The sequence below is a fragment of the Ips typographus genome, unplaced genomic scaffold, assembly GCF_016097725.1.
Source record: "Ips typographus isolate SLU unplaced genomic scaffold, UJ_Ityp_2.0 IpsContig34, whole genome shotgun sequence".
NCBI lineage: Eukaryota > Metazoa > Arthropoda > Insecta > Coleoptera > Curculionidae > Ips > Ips typographus.
This window is the reverse complement of record NW_028098573.1, coordinates 210,976-231,564: the sequence shown is the minus strand read 5'-3', so window position 1 is coordinate 231,564 and position 20,589 is coordinate 210,976. Positions and strand designations below refer to the sequence as shown.

The window sequence follows — 20,589 nt, the reverse complement described above, 5'->3', positions numbered from 1 at the left end:
AGTGTTAGTGTACAATGATGATTATTGTGTTAAAGGTAAAACCATAATGAAAACTGCATTGCTTTTTATTTTTGTTAATGTTAATATCACTAAGCTGGATTCATAGTTCTAGTTTTGCAAGAAAAAGTAATCAGTATGGTGCAGTAAAAATAAATAATATACTTGTAACACTCTAATTCATAGTTTGACAAATAAGTGCAATCCACATTAACCGCAAGCAGTAAGCAGCAAGAAATGAATCATTTTCATTTCTTACTTGCTCCTTACTGCTTCCATCGTAACCTACTGGTCTTTACCACCATCATAGATTTTTGGAATATCATTTGACAAATACTTTCTTTTGCTTTTGCCTAAAAATGACAACCCACAAGATAACAAATAAAATTTTGATGGTTTATAAGACTTTGGGGTTATTGGGGTTATGTTATTTCCTTCTTACTAAAGTTGAACTACAAATTGACATGGCTACTACTGCTTGCTGCATGCTGCTTACTTCTTGCGGAATTAGAACTACAAATCTAGCTTTAAAATCAGTTTAACTCACCTCAAAACTTGCTTTTTAATCCACTGTTGTACCTAATGTAGATAGTTTAAAATATTGCACACGACTTTATTCTTCTTCAACTTGACTTGATTGCAGTCCCTGGAAAATGTAGTCACTTTCTTCATAAAAGTTGTGCTTTTTTATCCACATGGAAAAGTAGTGATGTATGTAGCATATACCAGTTGCAGATCTGTAAGACTAGCCGAATTAGTTACTAGAACCACCCTTAAAAAATGTTAGTACAAAAATGTGTAGTAATGATGCATCAGCAATAGCATGGTTAGGTATGAAATTGCCATTGTAATCTTACCTAGGCCAACAGCTATTGTATCCATTATGTCAATCAAAAAATATACATTTACTTGATTTTAGTGTATAATTTTCATTACTTAAATTGTAATATTTTGTCATAAAAATATAATTAATTTTAGCAGCATGCTAAAACAAATGGGACAACCACACGCGACCTAAATCTCATCCGACTCAAAATGGCTGCCGGAGTGTGACGTCAGTCGCTACAGAAGGAAACTGTAAATTGATCTGTTTGTCGACAATATTGCAGCAAAAAAAAACTGTAAACTATTACAGTTTTCTTCTATTATTATTCCACTCTAACTTGATAATGAATGGAAGTTCATTCACTCGTTCATTCATAATCTGATTCGAAAATAATGAATGGAGGTGAAGCTCATTGATAGAATGGGGCTTGCAAGTATGCAATAATATTTTAACCTATTTCGCCTTGGTTTTGTCACAGTCACAGACTTTTGGCAATGTATGAGGAAATGTGAAATATGCATGTGCTGTGCATTTGGTGTGATTAGTGCGTTAATTAAATAATAACAGAATACTTCCAATTGTGGTTTGGCTCATTCTAACTCATAGAATTTCATTTCTTCATCCATGAGAGTTGAAAACATATTGTAGAAAATTCTCCAGAGACATTATAGTCTTTCTTACCAACCTACACCAGATCAATGTAATAATTTCAACTTGATTTTTCTCTTTATATTCAAGCATTTGCCCTTGATTTATATGGCTTTATTTTCATTACTCATATATCTTTCATAAAATCATTATATTAGACTATGAAGGCTTTCACGGCCGGTCAAAACTAAAATATGAAAGTTATCCGGGCTTATAAGCCGCCAATGGACCACGGGTTATAAGCCCGGATAACTTTCATATTTCAATCATTATATTTTTTATCTGATTCTCTCATTTGAGAATGTCTGTAAAAAAGTGGTTTCCAATTATTATGTTATTTATTATTTAGTATGCATTATTGACAAAGAGTAAATTGACAAAAACAAAATTATATATTATAAGTAGGTATTTATAAGGTCATGGATTTATAAAACTACTGACAAAACAATAATTTTTAAAATAAACTTTTTTTATTATTCCTATTTCTTACCCTATAAAGTAAACAGGAAAGTTCAACCATTCATTAATTTTTATTCTAGTGGTTTTAAAAATCAGCTTAAATTTTTTGTATCCTATGTATAATATTATAATGTAATATAGTTTTAACATTTGCAAGCAGGTGATAAATTATTAGTGCAGAATATACATATGTATACAGGGTAATTCAAATTCGACCCTCACCATTGGGATCTCAGAAACCATAAGAGATACGAGAAAGTTTAAATTGGGGCAAAGTTGCGCAATATAAAGCCCAACCAAATGCTGTTTTAAAAATTTTGATTTTCCGAGTACTTCCGAAGATATCCGAAAAAAACTGAAAATTTGATTTTTTGTTTTTATTTATTTCTAACCTTATTTGAAGAGATATCCCAAAACTAAAAGCATCTTTTCATTGCCACTTTTTCTTAGCTATTCGATGATGGATTCAAATTTGCCACTCGACGTTTCGTTTTCTGTCAGTCATCATCAACTTTCTTTTTTCTTATGGGCGCCATATTGGATTTTTAGCCCACCAAATAGTACGTTTTATTCTGATTTTAGTGATGTATAATAACTTATGATTTGCTTCATAAATAACAAAATAATTCAATAAAAACTATTTTTACTTTAGTTATTGGCTTTGAGTTAATGGGCCATTTTAAAAAATGTCATTGTTTGACAGTACTTGTCAAACACGATAATTCGGACTATCATTAGAGCGTCAATCATAGTTAAAAATGTATCTAGAAAAGAAACCCCCGCAGAAAATGTTATTATTATACAAGCATTGCTGAACTATTTAGGTTAATCAGAAAAAGAGATTTGTTAGCATTATCTCTAACTTAAAAGGCTTATTTATGTTTCCAAGAGAAAGATCATCATTTTAGGAACTTAATTTTTTGCCAAATTTCAATTTTTTATAATGTTAAGTGCAAGTTTATAGTTATTTATTTTGGAAGTGACAAACCATTTTTTATTCATTCATATTTATTCGAGTGAATAAACCGGTTTAAGTCACGTGTATTATACAGTATTTTATTAAATTTCGACTTCTTATATTAAAAAAAAAAACTAAAATTACAGTTCTATTAAATTTGCACCGCGCCCCGTAGATGTAACATTGATGTTTGTTTGTTTACATCTGTAAATAGGCGAATGTCATTCAGAGTGATTTAATAGTTACTTTGCAGCAAGTGACTTAAACCATTTTTTATTCACGAAAAGAACAACTAGGTCCACAAGCGTAGCGAGTGGCCTAAGCTCTTCGAGTGAATAAACCGGTTTAAGTCACGTGTATACCTTTGTGACTAAGTATGTTCAGGCCAATTGCGTGTGACAAGTACTACTACCAAGTAATCTTCATAAAACGTTTCATTAACTCAAAGCTAACTAAGGTAAAATCTCTAAAAGCTCTAATGATCGTCCGAATTATCGTGTTTGACAAGTACTGTCAAACAATGACATTTTATGAAACGGCCCATTAACTCAAAGCCAATAACTAAAGTAAAAATAGTTTTTATTGAATTATTTTGTTATTTATGAAGCAAATCATAAGTTATTATACATCACTAAAATCAGAATAAAACGTACTATTTGGTGGGCTAAAAATCCAATATGGCGCCCATAAGAAAAAAGAAAGTTGATGATGGCTGCCAAAAAACGAAACGTCGTGTGGCAAATTTGAATCCATCATCGAATAGCTGAGAAAAAGTGGCAATGAAAAGGTGCTTTTAGTTTTGGAATATCTCTTCAAATAAGATTAGAAATAAATAAAAACAAAAAATCAAATTTTCAGTTTTTTTCGGATATCTTCGGAAGTACTCGGAAAATCGAAATTTTTAAAACTGCATTTGGTTGAGCTTTACATTGCGCAACTTTGCCCCAATTTAAACTTTCTCGTATCTCCTATAGTTTCCGAGATCCCAATGGTGAGGGTCGAATTTGAATTACCCTGTATACCTATAATAATAATAGGTAACTTGTTAAACACAGACTAACATCACTATTACAAAACCAGTCTTACAGTTTATCATTTTAGCTAGTGGGGATAAATCTACAAAATGTCCTAAGTAAGAAAGTAAGTCGCACCATTACCTCAAATCAGTATCCCTTCAATAGATAAATTTGTTTTGCAGCTCATTCCAGCTAGTTTTTCAAGCAAACGTGGTTTCTAGTTGTTGATACAAACCATCAATCATCTTCAGGCCTGTAAGTAAAACTTGAACACATTTGAAGTGTTAATTGAAGTGATAAGTGAAAAATCATGGAACACAGACCATAGTTGAACCAAGTTGAATTAGCACATAAAACCACCTCCTATATTGTTCTTTTTTTTTTCAGTAGAGTGACATGTTTTCATAAATGGGTAGATATCACTGTTCAAACTTTGTTGGACTTGCCACATCCACAACCTACATCAGAATTTGGACTTTGTAAACAGGTGAATTAGGTAGGTACTTTTAGTATCATAAGTAAACTATAATAACTATTCAAATAGATTTGAAGGAGAATCACAGTTACAGTAGTAGACAAAACCTGTCAGAACATTGAAAATTGGGTTGGTTAATCTCGTGGAATCATCACTTTCAAAATTATCTGGTTTAGTGACTTTTGTGTTGTGTTTTCTTTTGTTCATGTGTTTAAGTTCAACCACAGGTTCAACACAACATAACTGTTTTGTTTGTTGTACCTATGTTGTATGTAAATAAAAGGGATTTTTTGGAATCACTGATCAGATTATTTTTCCTAGATTTACAAGTTAAGGTATCTTAGATGTCTTAAACATATGATGTGATGATGTCTCTTAAACAAGTATTACAAGAAATCTTCCTATAACAGGAATAAAAATGGGGCCCTAAGTAAGAGTGGGACCCTAAGCAGACAGCTTACATTTATTAGTGAATGATTTTAGCCAAACTTGAAGATGGCTTAATCAGTTAGTGTTATGAGTCACTAGGTGCTGTTAGCTGTTATGCTAAGTTAGGATTTTATCTCTGAGCTTTCTAGAACTTTTTACCACTGTTTGTTTTTTGCCATCTGTTCAAAGCTCTTCACCAAACTGTATGTAGGGACTCTGCAAGTTGAAGTGTGAATCAATAAATACAAACTTTCAGTGTAAAAATCGTTTTTATTTGCAATAATTGGTTGTGGGGAAAAGTGGGTACAACTAAAAGTTAAGCACATTTTGTCCTTTCTTAATCAAACCACAGACCACTAGTTGACTAGTCCATTATTGTTTACAAGCCTGAGAAAATAGAAGGAGTGCAAGACAGCTGGATTTAATAATAGTTTATGTTTTATATCTACCCATTTTTGAAGACTCCTCATTGTACTGAAAAAAATCCATGTGGGAGGTGATTTTTTATCCACTTTGACTATGGTCTGTGTTCCATGATTTTTCACTTATATACACTTCAAATGTGTTCAAGTTTTACCTGCGGGCCTGAAGATGATTCATTGGTGGTTTTTATCAACAACTAGAAACCACGTTTGTTTGAAAAACGTAACCATTCAACCTGGAATGAGCTGCAAAACAAATTTACCTATTGAAGGGATACTGATTTGAGGTTATGGTGCAACTCTGCAACTTACTTACGACATTTTGTAGATTTATTCCCACTAGCTTCTAATAAAGTATCTTTATCGGCTTTCCGTTTCATTTTCTTTGCTTTATGTATGTAATAGTTAAAATGTATGTAAAAATTAACTCGATTAACAAGTTTGGCAAAGAGATAAAATGACATTTCTTTGTTATGATTTTAAAATGTTGGCAGCGCGGAAATTTGTTTACGGGCCATAGTTACCGTGCGGCGGGACATTCAAATTTTCGGATTTTTAGAGGCGTTTTGCGACTAAACGACTAAACCCACAGTACTGAAAAAATTACAGGTTGATAGCCGAAGTTGCACTCTACAACTTTTATTAAGGAAGTTTTATAATTAAATGAACCGTACAGGCGCAAAAAAATCAAAACCGTTTTCCCATGTTAATCTCCTAATAATATACAACATACATATCAATAAAAAATAAACTTATTGTTTTATTTAACTTCTATCTACGTTAGGTTAGGTTAGGTTAGGTTAGGTTAGGTTAGGTTAGGTTAGTTTAGGTTAGGTTAGGTTCGAGTTCCACCAGGCACGCCGTGCGAACCGGACGTGTTTTAGTGGTGCTCCGCGAAAATACGCTGTGTAAGTGGGAAACCAGTGAAAAATAGCAAAAACAATACAGGTATAATATAGACAATTAGACCGCGGGAGAGACTGAAAAAGGATCCGAGGCAACTCGGGCCTTTTACTTCTTCCCTGTTGGGGTGCAAAAATTTCTAATCAGCCAGCATTTGCCGAACCGAGTTCGGTGATTTTCCTGCTGACGCCGCGTCTGGTACCTGGTTGCCTTGTGACCTACTGACGGTGCGTTAGTGGCAATAACCTGGGCAGGGACAAACTGCACGGACATAAATTGGAAATCCATCCGGGCAGAGAAGAACAGTATGGATTCTGGAAAAAGCCAACAAACGTCTGGCGCAAATCGCTCTTTGACGTCTGACTCTGAGGAGCTGCCTCCGTGGAGACCAATGCCCAAAAAAACACCGAGCACAACAACATCCCCTTCATCATCATTACAAACTACAAAAAAGATGAACCTTACTTTAAAAATAATACCGTCTCATAAGCGCAAAAATTCACTACCAGACAATCTGGCACTAAACAAAAACAACGCCGTTTTCGACCTCACACAGGACGATCTACGTACGTACACAGATGGAGACAGGAAAAGAAAACTAGCAGACACATCAATAAGCGGACAAGGAAGTGAAACAAGAGCAGCCAAAAGAAAACAAAACTCCGTAGTGTTGGAAATCAAGGAAACTATAGACAGTCTAGTGAAATACGTAAAGGACTTAGACAAAGTAATCTCAGAAAATAATAATACTAAAAAAGAAATAAAAGAAATAGGAACCAGACTGAAAAGAGTAACGGAAAACTTTAACCGAGAAAGCATAAAGAACTGGATTAGAAATAACGAATATGAAGTCGAGGAAAAGCTCACCCACGACGGAGATATACAAACAATTGAAACAAACTCTTGTGAAAAATGTCTACACAACCTTGAACACAATGTGCTTACATTACCAGAATGCAAAAATATTGAAGACTTTGAACAAATAGAAACCAAAACTTGGACACAAACATTATACAAGAATACTGAAATAACAACGGGAAACCCACTAGAAACAGAAACAGCCACTGTTAAAGTTGTCATCATAAATCCGGAAGACCCTGACATGGAAACAAGCATACAAAAACAGTTCAAAGCAAGATACCCAGAACTAAAAGAGTGCCAGGGCCCTTTTGAAGTAATAGAACACTCAATTAGCATTAAATCAAACGCAGAAATACCAACATCCAACCAAAAAATAGTTAAAATAACAGCCAACACTAAAGAAGACCTTTGGACCAACCTCAAAAAATTAAGAGTAGAAACTGCGACTGAAAAACGGATTGCAGTTCACCACATAGAAGAATACAACATTCATCTCTTCAGGAAGATGCTCGAAGCAATCTTTTACAACTGCGACACAAAAATCAATATTTTCACAACAAACAAATACATGGAAAAAATAACTGACTCAAAAAAGAATATAAACAAACCAAAAACTAAAAACCTACCAATAAGCTACGCATTAATCGTAGACAAAAACAAAGATGATCATAGAAGAATTGTAAACGAAATGAAAACCGCAGTTAAAAACACAGATGAAGCAGATATAATAAAGTCCGTAAAAACCGCCAAGGATGGGAAACTAATCATAACCACAATTAATAACGACAACGAAGCCATGACCGCTCTAAAGAAACACATAAGTAAAATAATAAACGACGACACAAAAGTTAGAATAAGTACCAGAAACGCAAACGCATCAGGGGAATGGACATTGACACAAACAGCGAGGACGTTATTGAAGCAATCGAAAACGAAACAGGAAGATGCTCAGGAAAAGACCACTCAAAAAATTGCTTCAAATGTGGAAAAACGGATCACACCGCCAAAGATTGCAAAAACGCAGAATTCTGTTTATGCTGTAACGAAGCAGGCCACGCGGCAGGGTCAGGAAAGTGCGCTGAATTCAAGAAAGCGCTAGCCAAGGCACGAAAAAACTATAGAGCGTCAGTAATTACGCTCCAACCTCTTCTCTAATAAAAACAAAATGGCGGCATTTACAGTTTTCCAAAAAAAAAAAAAAAAACGTTCTGAAAAGATAAGACAACCACAACAATGCAAAAAACATACAGACACTCAAGAACTACAAGAAAGCACAACAAACGATAAGCAACTACAAGAAACTACAAACAAAACACAGACATTCCACCCCCCACTGATGCAATGTCTCACGACGGTCCCAGGAGGGAACAAGGGTGAAGAGAGGGAAGGAGTTTAGTTGGTCGGCCTAGTAGCCGGAGTCCAACAGTACCTAGGGCGCCAGAACATCAGAACATCAATGCCCTAGGTCTGCATAGATAAGCATTCTCTAATCCTCTATAAAGAAAAAAAAAAAAAAAAAGGTTAGGTTAGGTTAGGTTAGGTTAGGTTAGGCTAGGTTAGGTTAGGTTAGGTTAGGTTAGGTTAGGTTAGGTTAGGTTAGGTTAGGTTTTAAAATCGATGATATTACGAAATAACTATAAATTGGCATGTCTATAAATATAATACATTTTTCTACTTTATACTTGAATTAAAAATGCATGATTATTTATTGTTTGTTGTTTGTAATAAAATTTTGTAAGAATTATAATCAAAAAGGGTATAAAACTACTTAGTAAATACAGGGTGTCCCGCGAGGTAAGGGACAAAATTTTACTATAGGCATTTACGAATATTCTACCGGTAGATACCCGTTTAACCTAGAGCGTTCGAAAATTGTTTTTGGTAACTACCATTGCCGTTCTGAAATTTTACCCATATACCGAATATATGTACCCGGTTTATGATTTATGGATCGAGAAGTTCCGTCGGTAAATTAAGAAAAAAGTGACTTTTGACAGGTTTTCCCTTAAAATTTAGAATCATAACCTCAAAAATTAGTTTATGGTTGACGGTTTGGCGGTTTGTTCCACAGTTTAGCAAGCTTAGGAGAGTGACCTGTTAAATTAAAATGGATATTGGAATATGTTCTGTTTGCGAGATGGAGGGAGAGTATGCCGATATTATAAAACATTTCAACAATGAACATCTGGATGCCAGATCTCAAAGACATAGGATTACCAATCGCGTTCTAAAATTCATTCAACCATAATGAACCAGATCCTTAAAAGTTACACCGATTGTGGTAAACGGTGGAATTAGCAGGTATAATTTTCGTAAATGCCTTATGAGTTCTTTAGGTAAATTCGAGTCGAAAATGTCCTATGAACATGGGTCCGCAAATGCTTCCTTACCAAGATATGATTTTTTTAATTTAATAGTGTTATTGTGCCAAAAACTACAATAATGCCGGAAAATAATTTTATTTAAGAAAAAAAAAATGTATATTACTGTGAAAATAACTGTTTACAATAATTGCTCAAAGTGTCCACCTTCACATTGTAAGCATAGTCTAGCTCTTTTAATGATGTGGCTGATAGCTTTCCCAATAACACAGGATAATACTTAAATAAATAAAATTAAATTTAAAAAAATCATATCTTGGTAAGGAAGCATTGGCGGACCCATGTTCATAGGACATTTTCGACTAGAATTTACCTAAAGAACTCGTAGTAAAATTTTGTCCCTTACCTCGTATATATCACATGAACACCCTCACTACCTTTTTCAGCAAGCAAAATTACTTGTGACCAAAAAAAACACATCAACTTAGATATCGAGGGGGAAGTTTAAAACTATATAGTGGATAAAATTTTTAAATGGCAGAGTCCGCCACTACTAGGTCATGGCCAAACGTAATATAATAGTAAATGGTAGTAAATTAATAGTAAAACGTGTCTCTGAGATCGCGTATAGTAAATTTAGTTTATCACTTAAGTTAAAGATGGCGCCCCCATTGCGTAGGTCCCCTGTTGGCCAAGCGCCATCTCCCCGATTAAACGTGTACTTCGAAAATTTTTATGTATATCGATCGCGCTTGGATGTTTGCGACGATGCCACTTTGTCAACTATGTACCTATAACTTGAGAGTGCAAATGATATACTCAAGAAAATGCATTAACATTTTTAAAAAATTTAGACTTAACCCGAACAGCCCAATACCAATATCTACTATATTGCTCGTAACTAACCTAACCTATAACTTATAAAATCATTTTATTTAATTCCTTAGTTAGATACTTCAATAACCGCCATTTGCACCGTCGTACTTTAAGCTAAGCTTAAGTTAAGTGTGGTTCAGAGTGTGACTTTTTTCACCTAAACTGTCACAGTCTGACCCACACTTAACTTAAGCTCGGCTTACAATACGGCGATGCAAATGGGGGTAAGTATCGTTCGGATTCTTGATAATAAATAACTCATTAATGTTTGTTAATCGATCATTTCAGAAAGTAAATATATACATTGCATATTATCAAATAAATAAAATGAAAATAGAACTTTGAAACATAACTTATGTTACCAAATAATCATAGTAAAGTTGCTAACCAAGTTAGCCTCTCCCATGATCCTTATTGGTTTTAAGTCCCTGCATGTGAATACGTCAATAATATTCAAAGAATGGCTTATTTAAGTCAATATAGTTATTAATAATATTAATAGTTATTGTCAATATAAGTCTAAATATAAGATTAATACTAGATTAATTACACATTATTATAAAAATAACCATCACAAAGACTTTTTATTATTACAATTGGCAACGTTGCATCAAGCGAACAGTAGGTTCGATGAGATTTATGCCCAATGCACAGTAGGCTGGTTGAGATTTAGGCTCGTAGCTACCGTCTCAAACAAATAAACAAAAGCAAAGTGACAAGTGGGAATTTTACTTGACAACAATGACAACACAACAGATCCAAGAGGGCGGCCCATCAGCAAAACCTGTTTCCTCGAAACGCTACCTCGCGTGACGTCAGAGTGGGTGCTCGGGTGCACAGTATTAATATAATAATAGTATTTATTTAGCGATAATGCTACATGAAAAACAAAATAATACAATGCACACATGTCCCAAAAATTAACCAACCAGCAAATCACTGGCAAATTACATATACATTTTTTCTCGAATGTGTTTTCGCAGTTCTATTTTAAATAGTTGTACATTAGGCGATTCCTTTATATTGACTGGCAACCAATTAAATCGAAGAAGTCCCTTATGCAGTAATGAATTAAAACCTAAATTTGATTCACATTTTCTACTAATTATGAAATCTTTACAATGTCTTGTATTATCAGAAAAAATTTCTATCTTTTTACAAATTTAATCAGTCAATATTTCATTCTTTAGTTTGTACACAAATACATGGGTATAAAACGATATTTTTTGTTCTACAGGGAGTATGTTGAGGGTTGTCTGCATTGCGTGTATGGAAGTGTACCTAATGCATTTCAAAATTGTTCTCATTGCTCTGTTTTGAACCACTTGAAACTCACGTACTTTGTAGTCGGGTAGGCTATAGAGAAGTGTCGAGCAGAACTGCAGATGCGGTGACGCAATACTATTATACAACATCAACCTAGTATAAACAACCAAATGGTGTCCCACTCTTGAAATAAAATTAATTTTCTTTGAATATTGATATTGATTTTATTGAACATAATCCGCGTGTACTCAGAAATTTAGATTTGGATCGAAAATTACTCCAAGATACTTTTTTTTTTTCATAGGTTTTTCTACTTCCCTTTATTTCAATGTATATGTTGTCCACATTTATATTACTAACTCTCTGTTTTCTCCCAAATACACTAAATTCAGTCTTACTTACATTTATACTTTGGTTATTTTTAACTGAAAACCAATGGGTGATTCTTTACATTGAACAAGTTGAAGTCTACCTCCACTGAGTGGAGGTATTACTTTCCTTCTGATAAAGTATTTATATAAAGTGGTAAGCTCAAATAATCAAAATATCTAAAAGTTCAGCTTTATTAGTATTGGCTTATTTCTTTAAACAAAAACATTGCAGCTGCACAAAGATGTTTGCTTTACAATTATACTACTAGATAGGTAAATATTGTCTCATATGAGTAGACCTATTAGTTAAACTCACAGCAAACTACCTTATTACTGCTGTTACTTTAACAATGCTTTTAGAAAAGACTAGGTATAATACATATTATTAGCTTGAGGTTCAGCAATGGAGTTTACTACACTATCTGATGGTGATTATTATGTTAAACATAAAACATTAATGAAAACTGAAATACTTTTGACATCCACATGAAAAAGTAGTGATTTATGCAGCATATACCAGATGCAGATCTGTAAGATAGGCACTTGACCATCCTTAAAACAATTTCAGACAACAAAAACTTGTAGTAATGGTGAAGTATCTATGCAATTTTGTAATCTTACCTGGGGCAGCATCAGCCATAGTATCCCTTATAACTAATGTCTGAACGCAGCAAGCTAGGATTCCAGTAAAGACTGCATATTAATTTTAAGACTGTAGTCTGGTTTAATAGAAATAGTATGTAACTTTATTTCAAGATTGTCATAAACAACGTATACAACAAAATGAAATTGGGTCAGCAAAAGAAAGACTACTTAGATATATTATTATACTTATGATATAGTATAATCATTCAATACAGGAGAGTTTCACCTCTACATGTTTAGGTAATCGTCGAGATGATAGGGTTCCAATTGGATTAATAACTTTTTTAGCTCCCTTTTAAATTTTTGGTTACTCACAATTGTTTTAAAATCCATAGGTAACTTATTGATGAGCTTTATACACATATAGTGGGGAGTTTTTTCTGTTATTTGCAGCCGGTGTGTTGGATACATAATTTGATGGGTTAATCTTGTATTATATTTGTTTACCTGTGGATTCTGAAAAAATAAACTTCTGTTGTTGAAAAAGAACATTAAGCATTCATATATATACAGAGCGTATACTGTCATTAGTCCCATTGACCTGAAAGTGTTTCTACATGATTGCCGATAATCCATTTTTTTAATTATTCTCTTAACTCGTTTTTGAGCAAAAAAAGCTTTAAAAATGTTCTGAACCCCACCATCTCGGCCCCAGAACATAATACCATACTTCAGTCTGGATTCAAAATTGGCGCTATACAGAATTTTTAGACATTGCTCACTTAGATATTTACCAGTGAATCGTATTCCGTAGCAGATAGTTCCCAAAGTTTTCAAGAGTTTATCGAAATGAAAAGACCAGTCAAGGTTCTCATCCAGATAAACCCCTAGGAACCTCGTGTTTTCAGATATACTGTTATGTCTTTTCCGACAATCGGGAGTCCTTCCAGTTTACCAAAGTTTAATTGTTTGGTCCTGAACAGGACTAAATCAGTTTTCTCTGCGTTCAAAATTAAGCCGTTATCAGCAAACCATGCTTCAATTTTAGACGTTAAATATTGATTATTGCTTACTAGGTTCAAACTATTTTTGTCTCCAATCGACAAGTTCGTGTCATCGGCATAGTTAATAATAGTTTGCCATGGTTCATCTGCTACCGAATACAAGTCGTTTATGAAGATTACAAAGAGGATTGGCATGGTTTAAATAATCATTGAAGAATTTTTTTTTTACATTACCTTGCTTTAATTTTTGCTTCCTTTAATATTTTACAATATTAACAAGATCCATGTTTTAGCATTGCAAAAGAACTAAAAATGTGATTTACCTAATTTATACTAATAATTTTAAATTAATGAAAAATTAAATAAAATTGTAAAAATTAAGGTTTATATTATATTTAAATTTTGGTTTTAGTTTTAGAACGATTTTAGATTTATTTTTATTCATCAAAGATCAATCCAAAACAAAACACAGCCTCAAACAGCTGTGGCGGTGTTGCCTACCGTCTGGTTCGTTTCTTTACTCGGAGTAGGTTAGTATGGAACGCCGTTTTACTCTTTAATGAGTCGAAGCGTAAAGTATCGTTCGAATGATCAATAGTTTTAAACCTCACTATTTTCTACGTTACATGATTATTTCAATACATTATTTGGCGTTAGATTGCGTGAAACACATTAAAGAGTACAACGGCTTATGGAAATTTTCTACTGGATGAACCATTCTTTTAAACAATCGTTTTAATCAACCAAGTCCGAAATAACTATTGTAATAATTCTAGTCAATTAAAACATTGCTTTTAAGTTACACACATTACGCCGTTTTACTCTTAAAGGGTAATGCAAAAATTAAAGTATTGTTCAGACAATAGAAATTTTGGCGATACAATTTAAAACGTTGGTTTGAAAATAAATGCCAATTCCTGCGTTAGTTTAAAAATCATGTACATATTTAATACCACCAAATAAAAACAATGCTTAATTTTAGCGTTTGTTGAATTAAAACGTTACTTTCACTTTCCCCTCAGACAAACGAGTGTAAAAAATCATGGTAATTTAACGATCCTTTAATTATTACGTTACTTTAAATATTTCAACCACAGCTTAAAATGAAACAATTGTAAAAATTCAGTCAATTTTTGCGTTCGATGATTTTAAACATTCGTTTAAAAAATACAAACGATGTTCAAAATAAACAATTGCAATAAATCCAGGAATTAAAACGTTGGTTGAATTAATACAATACATTTAACTACGAGTACCACATTTTTACGTTCGTTCGCGCAATCTATTGTAAAAAATACGTGCTGCTGCACGTTGCATGTGGCGAAGTTTGGAAGTAGAAATAGTAGGAATCTGTACGATAAGCGTTGAAGAGTTGGTTACTTTAATAGAGATGTTATGTGGTCCCGATATCGACCGGATGATCGATTCTTTTAATGCGTACTGCGTACACTACGATATTATACGAGGTTTCTAACCAGTCTGGAATATTGCCAATGTTTTGAAAAGTACTGATTTAATTTATATTATATTTATATTTATATCGTTATAATATACGATTTTATAACTTTAATTGAGGGAACGATATAAAACAAAATTCTAACAAGTAGTACCTATGTACCTAACTCCCTAGTTAATTATTTTTCCGTTGACCGTATATTAACAGTTTTTTTAATGGACAATAACGGAAGCAAAATTGTTCATTAATGAGTCCCATTAATGCATGATTTTTCAATTGTTTTACTTTAATGTATTTTCTTTAATGATACGCTCGTAGAAGTTCTATCTTTTTTTAACTGTATTAAACAGACAGAAAGAGGCGTACTTTAATTACCGTTAGGTTAGTTCTCCATCCGCCATTTCCGACAAAGCTAACTGTCAATGTCAGTTATCATAGGTGTTATCACAGGTTTTGTTGTCATTGTCAGTGGCGTGTATACAACTGACAATTAGTAGGTAAATATTAAATAACTTTTTAGGATTACAAACATTTATTATATACTACAGTCGGCAGAAAATTGTTGTAACCAACTCTTATATTAATAAGCGATTAAAAATCTCAATTATTAACGCGTTTACTATCGTTTACGCGTTAAACCCTTTCGATTATTAATCGCATTCATTAATACACTCGTTGGTTAAATAACTATAAAAACTCTAACTTCAACGCATTCTGATGGGCTACATGTGATAGCCCATACGTTTTCCTAAGAAAAGTTTGTGTGGATTTCTTTTCATTTTGCATAGTTTTTGACATACCGTCATTTTTTATAAGCGAATGCATAATGAAAAAAAATCGAACCTGTCGAGATTATTTTAAAATTCGAAAAGGTGAAAGGCGATGATTATTTTAAAAAATTGAAAAAACTAAATGATTACTTCAAAATAGTGAACAAGAATGCCAAATTTCATATGATATTTTTTGGGGGCGCATGTTTAGGACCCGCTAGCTCCGATAGGGGGTACTTATTCACCATAGTTTATAACGGTTGTTCAATAATTGTTATGGTCGTAGTTGGCTGTGGTTCCCTCTTTTTAGCATGAATGTAGGGCCGTTGATAAGTTCGTAAACTTCTGTATTGACATTATTTCTTTACTAGTACAATAATAAAAGTCTATTTTTGTACTAGTGACAAAATGGAATCTTTCTACGCTAGTAGAAAGTTTTCTTTTTAATTCATTAAAACAGTAGAGGTCAATAATAAGCTAAAAAAGTTTTAAAATTAATTAGACATGTTTGTAATAGCATATTATTCAAAGAGCACGAAATAATAGTAATTACTCACAAAGATAAAGGTTGCGACACGAGCTGAAAGCGAGTGTTGTAATTGTAAATCTTCGAATGACTGATAGCCATCACATGTAAGTAGAATACTATACTTTTTTTCGACTCTTTTAGATTGATTTTATAATACGAAAGAAAATAAGGCCGGCATTACCCAACTTCTTAGTCATTTACAGGGTGGTTCAGTTTCCATAGCGGACACTTCAGGGCGCGATAGACAATCAGAAAATAATATGAGTTTGCATTATAAACTATATTCGAGAAAAGCTTTGTTAAGAAAATACAGGATGTTGAAGGTTGAAAGTGATTTTTTGTTCTATGAAAAAGCAGTGGCGTATTATTTTTTTCTATAAAAACATCCATTGACGTGTTCGTACGGACGCCACTGACTAAATAAAAAATTGTGTTTTTATTGCAAAATGTGCTTCCTCGTTAGCATTTACCGCCTGCAAAAAATCGTTTAAATATCCACATCCGTTTCTCAACAACTAATAAATTTGTTTTTTTTAAGCCAAACTTAAACACCCTGTATTTCCTTAACGAAGCTTTTCTTGAATATAGTGTATAATGCAAACTCATATTGGTTTTCGATTCTCTATCCCGCCCTAAAGTTTCCGCCATGGAAACTGGACCACCGTTGTATAGTCGTAATCATAAATTTAATTTTTTTTATAAAATCGTGCAAAAAGTTCCTCTTTTTTGTACTAGTGCAACAAAGCCTTTTTTGAACTATAAAATCGCACGTCTAATAGGTACCTGCAGGTAGGAGAAATTCCTGTCAAGTCAGACATTTCATATTTTAAAATTAACAACTAATGTACTTTTGTCATCAAACAAGTCGATTTTATAAAAAAAATTGTATGCAACACATGCAAAAAGTCCTTTTTTGCACTTACGTGTTGTTAAACTCGACCTTTGGTCTTGTCTAACAATTTTCACGTTGCGTTCAAAAAAATGTACTTTTTGCACTTGTTGCATAAATAACTATTTTATAACGACACACCGCAAACAAGTAACCTGAAGTACTTTTTTTAAGATTTCTCAATATCGTTGGTCTGTCCTTTTCTTTAAATAAGAGAAAACTTACGTCAACTATGCAATGTGATTTTTGTTTTTAAAAACAAAAAGTTTCAGCTGATCAAAACGTTTTCAAAGTCATTAAAATGTGATGTAAAAATTCCTTTGGGCATACCTATACCAAAGTTTACAGAATAAAATATAAGTTCCGTCACTCTCGCCAAAGCGCCGGTTTACCTTTTCCGCGCTCCTCGTCCCTCTCAGATCCCACAGACCACCGGTCCCAGCGCCCGAGCATACACAGTGGATTTTCGGCACGCGCAGTGTTAGTATCGGCGTATCTAACTAGGTGGACCAAATATTTTGCGCAAAATGCCTGTAGAATTTTGTTCGGTTGAAAATTGTCTTACAAAACGCGGTACTGGGTTATCATTTTTTAGATGTCCCGTAGATGAAGTAAGGTATGTATTCAACCATATCTATCCATTTATTAAAATTTTTCAATTGTAAATACAACTAACCAACACTTGATTTTGTTTCGAAAATATATGTTACATACGTACAAGTTTATATAATATAGAAACCATCATACATCTTTATAGTTATATTCCGTACTTACGAAACCTTCCATATACTTCATACAGTTTTTCTTATGTATTTAATAATAAGAATTATTTGTAGGTGTCAAGTTTTGAAAACTCAATTGGGGTTTACTGTGAATCACAGATATGCGAATCTCAGCTCTGATTTATTACATAAACGAATTAAGATTTGTAGCCTTCATTTTACCGATGATAGTTTTATGTCGCCTCTGAAACGACGTCTTCAATCTAATGCTATTCCTACACTACACTTATGCAGGGAAAGCACAAGTAAGTTTTTCCAAGTTTAAATGTAATTTAAATAATATTCTTGTTTCTGTGGTTATTTTAGGTTCTGCTAGTGCCGGTACTACAAATAGCGACACGTCTTTCGTGAAATTACAGGATGTATCATTACAAACTAAAAATCCTGCTCAAACCAACTCCTTAGTTCAGACGGATATATGTGTAAAGCAAGGTAAATATATAAAAACACAATTATGAAATCTTATTATTGTAAACAGTTTTTATTATGACATGTTTTATTACTTTTCAGACCAATGTTGCCAGACAATACAAAGTATTTCTTCAAACACCCCACGAAAAACTGAATTACGAAAAACCGTAAAAACTTTGAGGGACGAAGTGAAAAAGTGTAGAAAAAAAATAGAGACTGGAATAACTTTAGATGATGTCATAAAATTCTTGGACGATAATTATCCAGCAGAATTTTGCACTTTTTTTCAGGCTCAGCTTACACTTTTGAATAAATCTCCTAAGGGCTCAAGGTATTCGGATGAATTTAAGAAGTTTGCTTTGGGATTATATCTTGTCGGTCCCAACCCATACAAAAAAATGTCAAAAATATGTCGTTTGCCTTCTCAATCAACTTTACAACGTTTTATTAGGCATTGGGTTATAAAGCCAGGCTTTAATGAATTTATTTTTAAGTTATTTGAATTGAGAACTGGGATATTGGAAGAGAAGGCGAAAGACTGTGTCATATGTATAGACGAAATGTCTATTAAATCGCATTTATATTATGACATCTCCAAAGATAAAATAATTGGTTTTCAAGAGGGTCTAAACACAACATCGCCATATACAGGGTGTCCCACGACGAAAGACCTCGATTGATATTGGAAAAAGTATAAATAGGAGAGTTTTGAAAATTTGGTAGGATACTGATGTGGGCATGCCCAATCCAACTAAAATATTTTCAAGATGGTTGCACTTCCGCTTATACCGGAAGTCGATCACAACTTTCTTATTTTAAATAGAACACCCTATATATTATTACATATTTGGATTCCTCACAAAATTCTGACCAACTTTTGTATAGAATGCCCTATGCCTATCTCTAGCCGTTTTCGAAATATTTGATGTTTTTCCAAAAAAGTGACAGTTGCAACGCTCAACATATTTTTGTACTATGTTAAAACCGTATTTCATTTTGCAATGAAACTTTGGGTTATTGTAAATAAAGGATCGTTTTATTAAACTGAGGGTGCGTAACGACTCATTTGTATACAGGGTCGTCAAAAAAAAATCATAAACTTGCCACTAAAAAAAATGAAAAATCTCAAGTTTTTTAAATGGAAACCCCCATTTTTTATGACGGAATCATTTTGAGCATTAAAAATTACTATAAGTTTCAATTTACTTGCCTATACCTAAATCCAACCCATTTCGTTTTATTTGAGAATAAACATTTTTTTATTAGGCTGCATGCTCGGCTGCATGGTTGGAATTAGCTGGTACTCTAGTTGGCCATGCTTTTGACACACGGTGATATTGGAGAACTGCAAAGCATGTTATGTTGAGCGTTGCAACTGTCACTTTTTTGGAAAAACATCAAATATTTCGAAAACGGCTAGAGATAGGCATAGGGCATTCTATACAAAAGTTGGTTAGAAATTGCAATTTCTACATTTGTATTATTAAGGATTGGTTTTGTTTTAATAGCTTTTATCTTCACATATCCCGATAACGAGCGGCAAATACCTCACATGTTCTACTCACAACTTTATCACATTCTCCGTAAATAATAAACAGATTTAAGTAATCTTGGTTTGAATAACGTAACCGCGACGGCATATTTGCAGTTGTCAAAACACTCAAAACTAGTGTTATTAACATGCCCTGCAGGTCTCCAATATCACCGTGTGTCAAAAGCATGGCCAACTAGAGTACCAGCTAATTCCAACCATGAGGCCGAGCATGCAGCCTAATAAAAAAATGTTTATTCTCAAATAAAACGAAATGGGTTGGATTTAGGTATAGGCAAGTAAATTGAAACTTATAGTAATTTTTAATGCTCAAAATGATTCCGTCATAAAAAATGGGGGTTTCTATTTAAAAAACTTGAGATTTTTCATTTTTTTTAGTGGCAATTTTATGATTTTTTTTTGACGACCCTGTATACAAATGAGTCGTTACGCACCCTCAGTTTAATAAAACGATCCTTTATTTACAATAACCCAAAGTTTCATTGCAAAATGAAATACGGTTTTAACATAGTACAAAAATATGTTGAGCGTTGCAACTGTCACTTTTTTGGAAAAACATCAAATATTTCGAAAACGGCTAGAGATAGGCATAAGGCATTCTATACAAAACTTGGTCAGAATTTTGTGAGGAATCCAAATATGTAATAATATATAGGGTGTTCTATTTAAAATAAGAAAGTTGTGATCGACTTCCGGTATAAGCGGAAGTGCAACCATCTTGAAAATATTTTAGTTGGATTGGGCATGCCCACATCAGTATCCTACCAAATTTTCAAAACTCTC

At 33.3% G+C, this 20,589-nt stretch overlaps 2 long non-coding RNA genes across 3 annotated transcripts; both read left to right on the top strand.

Moving 5' to 3' along the window:
* The first annotated feature begins 2,996 nt into the window (after positions 1-2,996).
* LOC145739685 (uncharacterized) lies at positions 2,997-4,680 on the top strand. Of its 2 annotated transcripts, none has more exons than XR_014181167.1 (2): positions 2,997-4,400; positions 4,457-4,680. It is a non-coding gene; the product is annotated as an uncharacterized LOC145739685 (long non-coding RNA). The 2 variants fall into 2 exon arrangements; XR_014181166.1 differs by having other exon boundaries at positions 4,449-4,680.
* A 13,225-nt stretch (positions 4,681-17,905) lies between these two features.
* On the top strand, positions 17,906-20,010 carry LOC145739664 (uncharacterized). The gene is made up of 3 exons (XR_014181160.1): positions 17,906-18,088; positions 18,150-18,275; positions 18,354-20,010. It is a non-coding gene; the product is annotated as an uncharacterized LOC145739664 (long non-coding RNA).
* The last annotated feature ends 579 nt before the right edge of the window (positions 20,011-20,589 follow it).